This window comes from Lepidochelys kempii, chromosome 20, assembly GCF_965140265.1.
Source record: "Lepidochelys kempii isolate rLepKem1 chromosome 20, rLepKem1.hap2, whole genome shotgun sequence".
Lineage (NCBI taxonomy): Eukaryota > Metazoa > Chordata > Testudines > Cheloniidae > Lepidochelys > Lepidochelys kempii.
The window spans coordinates 16639461-16656264 of record NC_133275.1 but is presented as its reverse complement, the minus strand read 5'-3'; positions in this window follow the sequence as shown (position 1 = coordinate 16656264).

Genomic DNA, 16804 nt, shown 5'->3' with positions numbered 1-16804 from the left:
AACCGGCCCCAGGACCGACCCTTGGGGCACTCCACTTGATACTGGCTGCCAACTAGACATGGAGCCATTGATCACTACCCACTGAGCCCAACAATCTAGCCAGCTTTCTATCCACCTTATAGTCCGTTCATCCAGCCCATACTTCTTTAACTTGCTGGCAAGAATACTGTGGGACACCGTGTCAAAAGCTTTGCTAAAGTCAAGGAATAACACATCCGCTGCTTTCCCCTCATCCACAGAGCCAGTTATCTCATCATAGAAGGCAATTAGTTTAGTCAGGCATGACTTGCCCTTGGTGAATCCATGCTGACTGTTCCTGATCACTTTCCTCTCGGAAGCAGAATCGGGATGAGCTCCACCCTGACATCTGGTGGTGAGGTGTGGCAAGTTGTGGAAAAGAACTTCAGGGGCCGATCTCATTTGCATAGGCACACCCAGCCCGCCTAGAATGAGGCCATAGCTGCCCAAATGGTCACTTTGGCTGCTGTGGGATCCCCAGTGTCTCTGTTATTGGGGCAGGAAGAATAAATTGTTATTACCCTGATTATGGGAATCAAGGACAATGGAACTGTACTTGGCCTTTTGTTATGATGGAGGGACTCTCCATCAACTAAGTTTCACTCGCTAGGCAAGGAACATGGGTTCCAAAACTCTGTGAAGGGAGAGAGGCTGGGGACAGGTATTAATACTTGGTGGTATGCCCCCCCCCGCCTTTCGTGAGGGCCTTACATGCTAATTGCACTTCTTCCTCTTTCCACTATAATTTTGATTCCATTAGGAGTCTAGTTACAGGCTGCTGAGCTGAATTGACTTTGGGCTAATGGTGCACCCACACTGAGGCTCCCCTACTAGAAGCTGAAATCATGAAAGAGCTAAAGTTACTAAGAGCTGAAATCACTGAGTGTTGTGTTAAGTAGTGGGGGAGGCTGAAGATATATGGTGGAGCAGTTGCGGGATGGCGAGCGGAGCAGAGCGGAGCAGAGCGGCTCGGGGAGCAGAGCAGTTTGTGGGATGCCGAGAGCAACTCATGGGGTGGCTGGCAAAGCAGAGCCCCATGGAGAGGTGGGGCCATCAGCTTTGGACCATGTAAGGTGCCCCTTAACCCCAGTCTCCACCCAGGTTGGGAGGTAAAACTCTGCAGATAAACTTTTGAACTCTGGGGCTGCCCTGACCAGGGACAGAGACTTTTGGGTCGTTGGACTTTCGGGACTTTGGGTGATTTTGAGTTGCTGAACTCAAGAACCAAAGGGAAAGGACATGCCCCAATTTGCTTGGGGTGGGGTTTTGGCTCATGGGTTGTGTTATGAATCCTGTTGGTGGTGTTTCCCCAACATAATGCCACATTGTTTCTCTCTGTTATTAAAAGGCTTTTTGCTACACTCAGACTCTGTGCTTGCGAGAGGGGAAATATTGCCTCATGGAGGCGCCCAGCGGGGGTGGTATATATTTGTCCCAGGTCACTGGGTGGGGGCTCGAGCCGGTTTTCCATTGTGTTATTGGAATGGAACCCCTAGATACTGAACCCGGCCCTTGTTGCTGCCAACTCTGACAGGCAGAAAGGTTACACTTATGTTCTTAAGATACAAAGGCTGACTTTAGAGAACTGGCCTGGCGAGCAGGCCCCCGCTGCCCCAGCAGCAGAGCCCTTGCCCCACCCGCGGAGTTCATTCTCCACATCACAGCGTAGAGACCCACCTTGTGGGACTCAAACAGCTGCACCGATTTGGCTCAGACATTAGAAGAAAACCACTCGCCACCTTCAGGCGAACACCAGGTGGTGAAGCTCCAGGCCCAAGGTGACAGCATGAAGCAGAGTTCAAATCAGAGTCCTGGTGTTACCGTAACACCGGCATGGCAGTCGGTGGCAGGTTGCCAAAGCTCAGGCTCCAGGCCCTGCCCTGCCCTCACCCTCGAGCCCCCTTATCGGCCAGGAAGAGGCTACAGATAACGAGGGTGAGGGATCAATGAACTGCAGCCGCCCTCTATCCCACACAGGCTCACAGACGAGCCCGTGATGCTGTTAACAGCCACCCAAGGGACAAAGTGTGTTGGATCAATGGGACCCAGATTCGTGCCAGGGCAGCCATCTCCTCTCACCCCAGATTCCTGCCAGGGCAGCCATCTCCTCTCACCCCAAAGCTCTAGCACAGAAGGAAAGGCTGCCTGGGAGAACCCCTTGGCAGGGAGCTTTGCTAAGGATGCAAGGGTCCCTCTGCCGGCTCTCATGCAGGATGCCCACTGAGGCATGGAGCAGAAGCAGTCAGGTTAATCCAGCTCTTGATTGCCTTTGCACTGCAGCAGCAGCCTCTGAAGACTGATCAGCAAGCGAGGCCACGCCCTGATAACGGGGCTGGACAGACAGATGCTGTGTGGAAAGGCCAAGCAAAGTGCCCGTGGCCTTCCCCACCCCACCAGCCCAGCCTTCCCTGCCAGGCATCTGCCAATCCCAGCCTAGCCTTTGCGCCTCCTAGCCCACCGCCCATGCCCCCCATGTCTCAGCCCCCCAATTTTTCCCACCCAGCACCTGCTTCCCCCAACCCAGCCTCCCGCAACCAACACCCCCTCAACTTCCCACCCAGTGCCTGCCACCCTCCTTCCAGCACCTGCTGCTGCCACCGCCCCAACCCCTTCCCCACAAGCCTTCCCTGACACCCTCAGCCAGCCTTCCCTCCGTCGCCCAATCAGTCTTCCCCACTTGCCACCTCACTCTCTCCAGCCTGCCCTGCCCCACCCAGCATCCCACCCCACAACCCACCCTTTCCCACCCAGTGGCTCAGCTAAGCCTTGCAGCTCCCCTCATTAACACTGTCAGCTACTTCAGAGGACATCTCTGTGCTGGTTGTTGCTAGCGTACTTTGGAGCTAATAGGCACACAGAGCCCACCATCTATGCAGCGTCACCAGCTTCAGAGCTCAGAAGTGAGGCCCCCAAAATCGTGGGATTACAAAACTGATCAGTTTGGATTCTTTATTCATCTCTCCATGGAGCTGCTGGACTGTGCTCCCCAGCCATGAGCGCTAGACACTGACTTCATTGGCTAAGCAAAAACTGGAATTCTCACAAATTCACATGACTCCAGGAGCTGGGACTTTAAGAAAGCCACCAGTTCTCCTGAGAGTCAGTGACCTTGGCTGTGCTCAGGGGAGGCTCAGCTCTGTTCCCAGGTGCCCAGCTGTGCCCTGCTTAGGAGCACTCTGTCACAAGTGTGATATTGGGGAGAAAGGAGCACACAAGGGGTACAACAGCTTCCCGTAGGAGGGGAAATTAAAAAGACTGGGACTTTTCACAAGCTTGGAAAAATTGACAACGACGGGAGGTCTATAAAATCACGAGTGGTGTGAAAAGAATGAAGAAGAAAATGTTCGTTCTCTCTTCACGTGTCAGAAGAACCAGGGGGTCACCCAATGAAATTTATCGGCAGTGGGTTAAAACTACCATAAGGAAGTACTTCTTCACAGTGCACAGACAAGCTGTTGAACTCATTGGCAGGGGATGTTGTGAAGGCCAGAAATACAGCTGGGTTCAAAAAGAATGAGAGAAGTTCCTGGAGGACAGGTCCATCCATGACTATTAGCCAAGATGGTCAGGGATGCAACCCCGTGCTCTGGGTGTCCCTAAACCACCGAACACCAGAACCTGGGACTGGATGATGGGGACGGATCACTCGAAATTGCCTTCTTCTAGTCATTCTCTCTGAAGCGTCTGGCACTGGCCACTGCTGTAGGGGCATTGGCACCATTTTTATAGTGGAGGTGCTCAAAGCCACTGAACAGAACTAAATGCACTATATGAGGGAAACCACTTCAAGCAAGAGGGTTCTGCCACACCCCCAGCACTCCTAGTTCCAGCACCTTGGCACTGCTGGAAGACAGGATACGGGCTGGATGGACCTTTGGTCTGACCCTGTATGGCCGTTCTTAAGAGGTGTTGGGTCACGCTGTCTGAAGTTGAATGAATGGGTCATTAAGGACTGGTTGAAACTGACCCGTGTCAGTGGATGATCTGAAAAGACAAGGGGAGGCCCAAAAGCCAGAGCAGTCACACCTAGCAACCGAGGAGGAGATTTCCCCTACCTCTCTGCAGGGAAGCAGAGCACAGGTCCCCCAGCCAGCAGTTTTATAGCCGCTCAGCCCAAGTCAGCTGACCCAGGCCAGCTGTGGGGTTCACTGCAGTGTAGACATAGCCCCCCCCCCACCCACTCTCCCCGCCCACTCCCATAGCTCAGTGCAGAGTCTAACAAGTGCAGAACACCCACTCTCCTGAACCTGCTGCTGTCTAGGACCACAGGAACTGCCAGGTGGAATCAAAGCCAGGGTCCCTCTTGCCCAGCAGCTGGTGCGAGCCCCACGCTGATGGCATCTCTTCAATCGTGGCTTGGCCTGGAGCTGCAGGGTCCAGGTCTTTGTTCACATTAGGGGCTGTGTCCACACACAATACATTAGCTGAGAAGGGCAATGCGAAAAAGAGACTCCAAGTGGGGAGCAGCGACCTGTGAGGAGAACTGCTCAGGGAGTGACCTCACCCCTGCACAGGATGGCAATGCCCGGTGGGAGGCAGCGAGGTGTCAACTTGCTCCTGTGCACGAGGTTTGTGCCTTCAGCTGCAAGCTAGATGCAAAGGAGGATGCTCCAGAAGGCCAACAGCCTTAGTGAGAGCTGGTGCCGGGCAAAGGAGGGAACTCAATGCCCCAATAAAGCAGCCCCCACACTGGGCAGATCAGCCACAAGACAACTGTGAGATGGACGCTGACTGCACCCCCAGAGGGGCTGACAGCATTGCATGCCGCTGTTCAGACAGAAGGGGGAGTTGGCCACAGACAGGCTTCTGAAGGCAGGAGATCTGCCACCCTCCTTAGCTGGAGTTGGGGGCCCAGGCTGGCATTCCCAGAAGCACTGGTATCCGGCTTGGCATTCATTCTGCCATTTTCTCTTTTCAATTCGTTGCCAAGTACACTTTGCCCTGGTGACTGGCCACAGTAGAACGGGCACTGCCAGATGCTCCCCATCAGGAACCAGCATCTGCCCTTCCAGCAGCAGCAGGAGCAGGCAATGCAGCTGCAGCAGGGTGTAAAGGCCGGGCTCCTGCTGAGAGCTGCGCAGGGCGTCTGGCATGGGAAGTGCCAGGCATGTCTCTCGCATAGCAAAGGAGGCAGCGTGTCCACACCAGCTGTGAGCAGCAGCCCGAATACCCAGGCTCTGCTCTCGCCTGGCCGTCAGTGCGTCCGCATTGCTGCCCATGCACTAGGACACAGGGGGCCTGGCACAGCCAAGCTGGGCTCCTCACACACAGCCGCCCCTAGGTTAGCTCCGCGGGCTGCACGAATGCCCATTCCCGAGCACGTTTCCTGGCCCTGGACCCACAGCAGAGCTCGGCAGCAGCACTGGTGTGACGCTGGCAGTCAGGCAGCTCGCCGGTATGGTGGGCACCTGTTATTAATACTCGGCCTTTCATTGGAGACGCCACGGCCACCGCAAACCCGCTACTGGGTGCAGCTCTGCCAGACCTGGCCCAAAGCAACACGCTCAAGGGGGAGAGTTAGCAGTGGACACAGGGGAGCAGCCTCTCGACTCTCACCTCTCAGGCTCTGGCCTTCAATCCCCTTCTGCCCCACCATTACTCAGGGTAACAGATTCCCTCCCAGGCTCAGGGAATCCTGGCCTTTCATGCACATTGCCCCTACAAAGGCAGATGAACAGCCAGGACTTCTCTGGAACCATGTAGGTCTAACCAGATAAGACACGGGGGGTTGTGGAGCACCATCTCCCCTGGTGGGCAGGGGACCAGGACTCCAGGTTGTCATGCTCAGCTCTGCCACCAACTCCCTCTGTGACTTTGGGAGAGTCATTTGGCCTCTCTGTGCCTCAGTTTCACAACCTACAAAACACGCCTAATACAAATCCGGGGAAGCGTGCTTTAAGGGTCAGCTCCCAGGCAGGAGAGGGGAGAGCTGCACTGAGAAGGCCGGAGGTTGTCGTTCTCTGCAGCAGAATCACAGGGCACAGCAGGGGCTTAGCGCTCTCTAGGCCTACAGGACTCAGACCGGGGGTCATGCTGGCGTGTCTGAGAGCTGACGATGATCAGGAGCCACATGGCTCAGAGAAGCACAGAGATCTCATGGACCAGTTTCCAACTGGCCAGGCTGCGCCTTCACTCTCAGAGCCATGAGCCAGGCCCACTGTGTCACTAAGGCAGGGGTGGGCAAACTTTTTGGCCCGAGGGCCACATGGGCTTGTAAAATGGTATGGAGGGCCGGGTAGGGAAGGCTGGGCCTCCCCAAATAGCATGGCCCCCACCCTTATCCACCCCCTCCCACTTCCCGCCCCCTGACTGCCCCCCTCAGAATCCCCGAACCATCCAGCCCCCTGCTCCCTGTCCCCTGACCGCCCCCTCCGGAGATCCCCGCACCCTAACTGCCCCCGGGACCCCAAACCCCCCCACTCCCTGTCCCCTATCCACACCCCGGGGGAGGGGAGGCAGCGGGGGAGGGGCCGGGGATTGGACAGGACGGTCCTGCGGGCCAGACGTCGTTTGCCCACGTCCTGTCCGGCCGCCTGAGCTCCCAGCCGGGGAGCGAACCCCGGCCCCTCCCCCGCAGCCGCTCGCCCTCTGCCCGCTGCTCCTGCCATGGAGCGTTGCAGCGGCGGGACCGGCTCCGGCGAGCGGGGGGCGGGATTGGATGAGGGGCAGGGGTTTGTGGACAGAGTCAGGGAGCCGGGGGCATTGGATGGGGTGGAGATGGGGGGAGGGCGGTCGGGGGAGGGGCCGGGGCTCGCCTCCTTGGCCGGGAGCTCAGGCGGGCCGGACAGGCCGGTCCCGCGGGCCCTAATTTGCGCATGTTGGTTGCAGGCCGGGACTCAGAAGTGAGGGTTCCGGGTGCAGGGGGAAAGGGACTGTGCAGGGGGTCCAGATGAAGGTGGTTGGGGGTCAGCAGGGGAGGCTGGGTGCTGAGGACTCAGCATGAGGGTCCAGGTGCTGGGGGGTTCAGTAGGATGGGGGGCTCATTTGGGATGGTCCAGGTGCAGGGGGCTAGTCAGAGCATGGATCTGGATGCAGGGAGGGGGAGCTCAGCACAGATCCAGATGCAGGGGGGACTCTGTGGGGGTAGGTCTGGATGCAGGGGGTCTCCATCCCTGCTGAAGGCAGCAGAGAAGTGAGGGTGTCAATCCTGCAATGCAGCCTTGCAACACTCCACCATCCCCTTTTGGGTTGGGGCCCCCACTATTACAACAGCCTGAAATTTCAGGGGAAACTTCCGAAAATGTGAAATTGTCTTATTTTCAAATCCTATGGCCATGAAATTGACCAGAATGGACTGTGAATTTTGGTAGGGCCCTAGTAATAACAGAAAGTTTATCGCTGCTGTACTCAGTCTCATAGTGTGCTCCATCGCAAACGTGACAAAACCCAATACAAGAATACACCACCAATTATGGGTTTTGCTCACAAGAGTGAAACAAGCCTAATCGAGGAAAGCATACACTCATGCCCACACAGCAGTCTCAAATAGATAGATTACTCTGCGCTTCACCCCACATGTAGTGAAGGTTGCCAGACATGTTCCATCCAAGGCCTGGCTGCAATTCAGCAAAGGATAAAATAATACCATGTGTAAAGCACTGAAATCCTTCTGGATAAAAGGCACCAGATGATCATAAAGTGTTATCAAGAGTCACAACCACACATCTAATAACCAGAGGACTAAACCTACTAACCAGACTTTGCTTCAAATGATTCCTTTCCTACTCAGTGGAGTCCAAGGGCTGTGCTATGGTGGGAACGCCAAATCCCACCCCTTTTACTTCACTACTGGTGGAGGAGAAGGGCTTCCTGCTCAGGTGTTGTCCCTGAATGTTATTTGAGACTCACACATTTTTCTGTTAGACTTGGCTACAAAGTGCCTCTTTAATTTGATGGTTTCCCAGTCTGCTGAGAAAAATGGAAACCATCTTCTCTCCAAGACACAAACCCATCCCTGCTGTCTAGTTAGAGGAAACCAATACCATTCTCTCCATCCGTCCATCCCCATTCTCTCCCATCCCTATCAGCTGCTTCTTCCCTTCTCTCTGAGTTTTCTTTTTCAGGCTATAGATACATTACAGCTCAGTGCAGATGGGCAGAGTCCCTGCATGTTTCTGGAGAGGCTCAGCCCTGGCACTGTGTCAGGGTCGGGTGCAGCCTCACCTCTGAGTCCATGTCTCAGGGGAGGCGGGGGGCTTCAGGGTGATCTCCCACCTCCATACAGCCAGTGCGCGACTCTTGCCCCTGTTGCTGCACCCGCCCTGCAAAGGTGTGGGGATGACACAAACAGCTGTGGGGAAGTCGTGGGAGCCTTGGCCAGGACTGCCATTTAGGGAGGGTGGAGGGGCACCCCCATCTCGAGTTCCATACCAGAGGTCTGTTCGTGGCACATAGTTGGAGCTCTTACCTGCTGCGCCATGCAGGTGCCCTCCTCCAGCTCCTGCGGTCTATTTCCTCCACTGCACTAGGGTGTCTGGGGGTGGGCAGGCAAGGAAGAGGTCAGTCGAGGGGTGGGAGTGGGGAAGCACAGGGGCCCTGGGGATGGGGGAGGGAGAGAAGCAGAGAGTCCCCAGTGGTGGGACAGCTTCAGAAAAATCTAGAGAAATTCTGCTCCTAGGTTTGATATTGTTTTATCATCTATTTAGTATGAACATTTAATTGCATGTCATGGCTTGGGCTTTTTGGAAAGCAGCATATGGAATGCTTAAACCTTGATTATGTATCTTAGATTATCCTTACAATTGGATGTCTCTGAAGACCTTAGATTGAACTGCTACTGTACATAAGAGAGCCATGATAAGTGCATCTTTTGCTCCACTTTCCACATTTTAAAATGTGTCTAGATTAGGAAAAATTGTCAGGGTTAGGTAAACCTCATGTAGATGCAAGGGTGTAGTTTGTGGGGTGGGAGGGTTGCCCCTCCTCCCCAAACTGCAGGCCTTGACAGTTGTAGAATTTGCGCATCCCCCTCCCCCCATGCAGAGTCCTGTTGGCCTGACTGAAGCTGGCCCCCCAAATGTAGAAGTCAAACTATGCCCATGTGTAGACCTTTTACCTCCAGTGAGCTGGTTGCGGTTGATTGCCAGGTACTCCTAGAATTAACCCACTAAAAATTCTACCAACGTTACCAGCAAACGAAAAGGATATCATTTCAATCCCATGGTATTCTTATATTCTAGCATTGATTAAATCCTTTTGTTTCAGATCAGCCCAAATGAAATTGAAAGATTTTCAGATTTCCCATTGTCAAACAAAACACTGAAAGGTAAGTACACCAACAGTTCTTCAGAAAGTATTTGAATCAAAGACCAATTTTCCTCAGTCTTCTTCATTGGCTGTTTCAGGAGTTTTTGTTTTTAAATATCAGAGTTCCAAGATAATGTTGCCACCTGCAGTATTTTTCCTTATGGGAAAATGTATCATTATCCAAGGCAAAAAGTAAGAATCTTTTTTTTTCTCTCCCAAATACTAGGTTTGCAAGAAGCACAGTATCGCATGGTTACTGAGATACAGAGGCAGACCATAGGCTTATCATTGCAAGGTAAAGATGTACTTGGAGCTGCAAAGACTGGATCAGGCAAAACCTTGGCATTTATTATCCCAGCAAGTAATTGACCTTCTCATTGGAAGCTTAAGCTTACGTAAAGTGAAGGTATTGGACAGTAAACAGCATATTTTGGTTCACCTGGGCCAGGAGGAGACGTATAATTTGACTGTAATATTTGTTCACGTAAAGCTATGAGAGACTGACGTACGTATTGCTGTCTGAGGTTTTGTGAGATGGCCTGGGTATATTTTTGTCTCTAGAAATGTTTTGACACTTTGATATCTTGTTCTGACATTTTTATGAAGACTGATTTTTTTTCAAAAAAGTTTTTTCTTGAAAAGTCCTTTACCCATATAGTTGTCTGCTAAAATTATTTAAAACTGAATGTCTGTATGGAATAAGAGTAAAATTGATCAAGGAACCTCTTTACAATTAATCTTCACTAAATATGTAATACATTGTTCATTGTAGGTTAGGCTAGAGTTCATGAAAATGGTTTGCAAAATAGACTGAAAATTGGCTCACAACCAATATTCCTTATGGGATAAAAGTTCCTAGTGGTTCAGCTGGAAAGTTAGGCTTTGCATTTATTTTCTTTAGTATTCTAGAAAGGGATTTTTCAAGTTGGCATCTAAATTGTTTCCTCAATCAATGGTGATCAGGTTGGGAGGGCTTAATTTGGTTTTAAATTATGAGATTAAGTGATGAGCATTCAATGTAGATTATTAGTTTAGGGCCCAATCCACTTCCATTAAAGTCAATGACAAAAGAGTGGGAACAGAAATGGGTATTTAGGCAAGCTCTCAGAAACCGGAATGTGCTTTATGCTAGATCTCATTCATGCTGATTCGGAAATAAATATCTAAGTTTTGGAAGGGGGTGGGGGGAAACAATCTTCTGCATACTGTAGAAAGGAAAATGAGGTTGCTTAATTTATATCAGTAATTGAGAACTAGAGCTCTTGAAACAATTGTATGCATTTTGAGGTCCACGCATTTAAAGGGATTTGTAGAGAAGGGGCCTAGTGATAACTGGGACTTAGTGTCATATAGAAGGAGGTTAGAAAACAAGTTTTGTTCTCCTGTGTGGTTGTGGAAATCACCATGAGTAGGGGTATCACATCAGCTCTGGTGAAATCCTTTTGTTGTACAGCTGAACACAACAATTTGACAGCGTGTGAATCTGTAATAGCAGAAGTGGACCTGCATCATGGCTGCTGTACCTTTAGTTGGAGTGCTCTGTTTCAGCCATGGTACTGCCTTGTAGGTGTGCGCCCAGTACTGCTAAGGGCATTCTACACCCAAAATTGAAAAATTCTGCGCACAATATTTTAAAATTCTGCAAATTTTATTTGTTAATTAAATGTGGAGGCTCCAGCATGGCATTGGAGAGCACAAGCCACTGGCTGCACAGAGGTGGGAGATCATTGTGCAGCCGCCTCCTCCTCCCCCGCCCCCGCCCCCAGGGGACACGGACTCACCGGTGAGGCTGTACCCAACCCTGACACAATGCAAGGATTGGGTCTGCCCCAGAAACACCCCACCATGCCAGGTGCAACAGGTGTGGACAGGGAGGCTCACAAGGCAGGATCCGAGTTGGAACGAATCCAACTGTGGGGTGAGGGAGTTCTGTGTGGGGCAATCTGGGAGCTGGCGGCTCAGTGGGTGATCTGGATGCCCAGGAGCTTGTTGGGGGTTCTGGCTGCAAAGGTAATGGGATTCTGCATTGGGGGTCCAGGTGAAGGTAGTTGGGGCTCAGTGGGGGGAGGGGGTTGAGTTGCGGGGAGATTGAGCTCAGCAGGGGGGTCTGACTGTGAGGGGATGTCCAGATGCTGGAGGAGTGGGGATCAGTGAGTTAGATACAATTGTTGTTATTGGGTCTCTGCATGAGAATAAAATATATGCATAGACTGTAACCCAGTTCTTCCTCTCCTTGAATTTGAGCCTGCTATGGTGTCATTATCCTGGGTTTGTGGCATCACACGATTGTCATGGAAAAGCAAATGGAGTAAATTCAGCATTATTGCGTAACGGCAGCTTCTAGCAGGACTCCAGAGAGTTTTCTCAGTATTAAGTGACTTGCCTGAAATGGGTCAGGCTGTGTGTGCCCGCCTTTTCCCCCACGAGTACGACGGGATGACTTGTCTCACACCGGTGCTCTTGGGAATGCTTCTAAAGCACTCTGGAGACTGAAGCAGCTGTACTAGTGTTCCTAAAAAGGGTAAAGGAAATGGGATTTAATTCGAATCCTGCTGAGATCACTTTCCGGTGCACAAAGGGGGCCTTGTCAGAGAGCCGCTTTTCAATGAGACGTTTTAAGCGGTCGGGTAGTGGTAGAGGTAGCGTGGACTTTTTAATAGGGTCGCCAGGGCTGGAGTTAGACTTGCCTGGGCCCAGGGCTGAAGCCCAAGCCTGAGCCCTGGGCAGCAGGGCTGAGACTTGGGCTTCAGCCCTGGGATCAGGTTACAGCTCCCCCCGCCCCCTGCCTGGGCCTGAAGCCCTTGGGTTTTGACTTTGGCCCCTTCTGGCCCGGGGGAGCTAGGGCTTGGGCGGGCTCAGGGTTTGGTTCTCCCTCCTGGGGTCGCGAAGTAATTTTTGTTGTCAAAAGGGGGTCGTGGTGCAATGAAGTTTGAGAACCCCTGTTATAGCAAGTTCTCATCTTTCTCTATTATCGTTTGCCATCCTAATGCCATGTGGGAAGTGGTTTTGTTTTGCTGTATGGGGGTGGCTTGCTGCATCAGGGCCTCTAGTGGTGGAGCACGTACGGGCTCTGGCTGGGAGTTCAGATGTGGGAGTTCAGTGGGGACACTGGGGCATGGCCACTAGGTAACTCGAGGGGATGGAAGACCACGAGTGTCGATGAGGCCCCCTCGCACTAGGTCCAGGTGTCCTTCCCCCCCCCTCCCCCCCCCGCCCGCCTGGAAGCACTCGCAGCAGCTCTGCATACTAGGCCCAAGTGTCCTTGGCCCCCGCGCCTGGAGGCACTCGCAGCAGTTATGCTGAGGATCTGCAACAATATGTTGCAGAGTCAGACTGCCTGAAACTAAACAAGGCCAAACAGGGCAGATATGGAAGAACAATGCTGACTAAAGCAGCTTTATGTATAGTTTAACAAATGATACAGAGAACAAGGGCACTAGCTGGGAACTGGATTGGCTGGCTATATGGATACTTAGGGCAGCTTGCTATTGGATAGGTATGCTGGGAAAAAGGATGTATAAAAGCCTGTGTAACTTCCTGCTCTGGGTGCAGGATTGGAGATTCTATTCTCCCTGTACCTTTTTGCAGCTGCAAATAAACTTTTCTGCTTCTCCACCCCGTTGTGATTATTGGGTGTAGCACAGCGGGTAGCGAACCAACCTCAGCTGTTGTTTAGCCTCTCGGCACTGGGTGCCGGCAACAATAACAATTATCAAAAAGTGTCATGTTTTCTCTCCTGATGTGCTAACATATTTTGTCACCAGGATAAATAATTCTAATGAATTACCACAGATTTACATTGGTGTAACTGAAATTATGCATTCAATATCCTGTTTCAGGTTAGTAAAAATAAAAGAATGTTGTGGTTTTTGCGGACATGTACAAGATACAGATTTATAAAAACAACATGAAAACAGGTAGTTATGCTGGGGAAAGGGGAAGCCTTATTGAAGCTGGTGGGCATACCAGTTGTCCTTTATTCAGGATCAATGTAAAAACAATCAAGCTCTTTTGTGGAATAGATGGCTGACTTAATAGAAGTCACCATCAAGTAAAGCTGGAATAGGAGTTGAGCCATACAGTGGAAGGGGCTTTCACTGGGGTCTGAATGCAAATGCAGGGGGATGGGGTTCGGGGCGGGAGGGGGGAGGAAGAGAGGGAGTGTGACACCGCAGAAGCACAAAGGAGCCCCAGGGAAGTATCTGTAGTGTGATCTCAGAAAAAGTTGAGAGAGAAAGAGAGAGAGAGAGAGAGAGAGAGAGAGCACGCGCGCTTTAGGGTAGACTGCTGGATAGAAAGAGGCTTGGAATTGTGAGCCAAGAAACTATTCCTGCTGTCGTTAGGGAAATAGAACTTTGTGTACATTCTTTGTAAATAAGCAGGATTGTGTCAAAAAAATGCCTGACTCCATCATCCATTTCTCCCCCAATGGAAACAACTCACAAGACCCAAAATATTCACTAATTGCTCAGGTCAAAAGGGATAACAATATTGTGAATTCTTTTGTTTTCCTGTTCTTAGATAAAGAATAGACCTGCTTCAGTAAAGAACCATAAACACTGAAAATACTGTTTTGTTCTCAGAGCTAGCTCTCAGTAGATCTAGAAAATAAGAGTGTTTGTTGTTACACAATCCTTAGAATTCAATTATTTGCACAAATCATTTTAATTTTTCTCTGATTAGGATTCAAAAATAAGCAATTAGATATTCTGTATAGTGTTTAGGACATTTGTAGGATTAAAATCAGCATGTATTCTGTATACATGGCTTTACCATATATGCAACCTCACATCTACACTTGTAAGAGGACCACATTTCCTGAAGCAGTTTCAAACCACTTCAAGCTAGGACAGTTTTAAGCTACTTTATGTTTCAAATGTGAATGGTGTCCGCTGTGTCCATTAATTTTTTTAAATTATGACCATGATCTAAGATCCACATTTTCAGAATTTTCTTACATCATTCATATGCTTAGATGAATAAGGCTGCTTTCCTGAACTGCGGTCCATATTTGGAACTGTCTTTATAGTGTAGACTCAACCACCCTCCTTATACAGTTTGGAAGTTGTTCAATACTCCCTCGGGACCAGATTTACTCTTCTTTACACAGATTTGGGCCCTAGTCAGGGAGCGACGTACTCATGTAACCGAGGAGCAGAATTTGGCCCTCCTATGGGTTCAGTCTCTCAGTTAGGCCTGTCTTTTTATCTTATCTATTGATATAGCATCCATCCCGAGAGTAGAAGAGCAGCTGTCCCATTTCAGACAAGATACATCAATACCTATATTGATTATTCACAATGGAGTTTTTATCTTTGTTGTACTGTTCCTTTTGAGAAATAAGAAAACAGAGTAAAAGTAAAATGTACTTTTTCTCCCAAATCTATGTGCCATTTCTGATCTTGATTGAACAGGGGAGAGCGTCTTTCCTCTGGATTAAGAATCCAGCTGAGACAACTACCCCAGCCCCACACATTCTACAAGGGAATCCAAAGTCAGAGCAGTGGCATTCAGTGAAGGGTAGCTGCTCTCTTTGAACATCCTGATAGATGAAATAAAGGACTGGGGGTCATCATTAAAAGTACCTTAAATGGGAGCTCAATCCCCAGAGCTAGGATTGCCGAATCAGGAAAAAACAAGAAAGTACATCCTCTCAGGGATTGGCATATTCAAGTTTACAAGAGAGACGATAAAAACTGGCCATGACGTAGAAAAATCAAAATTCAAGTTCGCCAGTAAGAAAAGAGCCTGAGTAATAATCAGCTAAAGAATGGAAGGGACCAGTTGACCCAGGAAGTTACAAGAGCCTTTATTAAAATGGAGAGCTACTTTTGTCCTTCTGTCTGCTTGCTTCTGGCCAAGGTTGGCTCAGGAATAGAGGGGGAATCTCTTGGGGTCCAGCAACTCTGCTGGCTTGGGAAAGTGTGCACTGCATCACCCACTCCTCCCTGTGTGAGACAATCTCTGTGCCTCTGTTTCGACAGTTCAAAACCCTTAAAAATACCTTTCTTTACAGCTCAATACAGAAATTGCCAGAACCTAGTCCTGTACTTTTTTCTTTCAAAACAAACAATGAAATGGGGATGTTTGCACGACAATGATATGAATCCATGTCTGTATTTTTATATCTTTAGACGCCCAACAAATATACAAAAATCTGCATTAAAATAACAATTAGTAAGTTTGCAAAACTGAGCAATGGAAAGTTTGGAAATGCCAGGATTCAGGGAGTCTGAGTACTGTGCACGTGCATTTTGACACAGTCTTTAATTGCACAATTGTACTATTTTTTTCCACAGGCCCCTCATTCAGTGACCATTGAAGTGTTGTTTGTTGCTTGCCTTCAGATGCTGTGTACATACTTCTGCAACGTGAACACATCAAGTCAGGTTCCAGGTCGCAGTCCTTCTCTTCCAGGGGCTCAGTGGCCAGGGCCCAGTATATCTAAAATATCAGGTAAATCCCTGGGATTAGGGTTGTGGCTGACAGGGCCTATTTCTCAGGCACCATGAAGTTTTCTACTCGAAGGATGAGGCTTGTCTGTGCAGTAGACAGAGCTTTCTCAGGGGCCAGTCTGTGACAGGAGAACAAACTCCCATGTCATTCCGAGGCTATTAGAGAGACAAGGTGGGTGAGGGAGAGGGTGACCAGATAATAAGTATGAAAAATCGTGATGGGGGTGGGGTGGGATTGATAGGCGCCTAAACCCCGAATATCTGGACTGTCCCTATACACTTAGGACATCTGGTCACCCTAGCTGAGGTAATATCTTCTGTTGGACCAACTTCTGTTGGTGAAAGAAATAACCTTTCAAGGACCTGAAGGAGAACTCTGTGCAGTCCTTTCACCAACAGAAGTTAGTCCAATAAAAGATATTACCATGACAGATGTGAGTCATATTATTAATGTACTAGAGGAAGCTGCTCAGATACTTCATTGATGAGAACAGTAGAAAAACCTAGATAGAATAAAGTGAAGGAGAAAGAGAGAGCCTCTTTCTGAGATTATCCTTTTTCTTCTCCCTAATGATCCTATTTGCTAACAAAGATATACATTCTTAGTGCTGTTGTGGCTTTGTGCAGAAGTGTGAATTGTCTCAGTAAATTCGGATGTATTTTATCTTTTAGGCAAAGATATCGAAAACAGGGAATACAAACAACACATGTTATGCAAACCCGCACCACTAGGTGGAAGCAGATATTTTGAGTTGTCATTAATTGAGAAACCATTTCAAAAAGCAAAGTAATGTTCTTGGAATTCTGCTTTAAGCCACAAGGCACACAGCTAAGCAGAGTCATCTTCTGAGTGCTGGATCTTTATTTTTTTTCCATATGAGAACCTGCTTAAAATCCCATTAATGAACTGTGTTCTCTTCACTCTCCTATTTGTCTGTGCTGTGACGGAAAAATATAATTGTCTGTCAATAACGGCTTTTATTTGAAGCAGAGAGTGAGAAAACATGTGTGTAAAATGCTTTGAAGAAGAAAATCTCTCTAGAAATGCAAATTATTATTATTGTTGTTGTTATTGGGTCAAATTC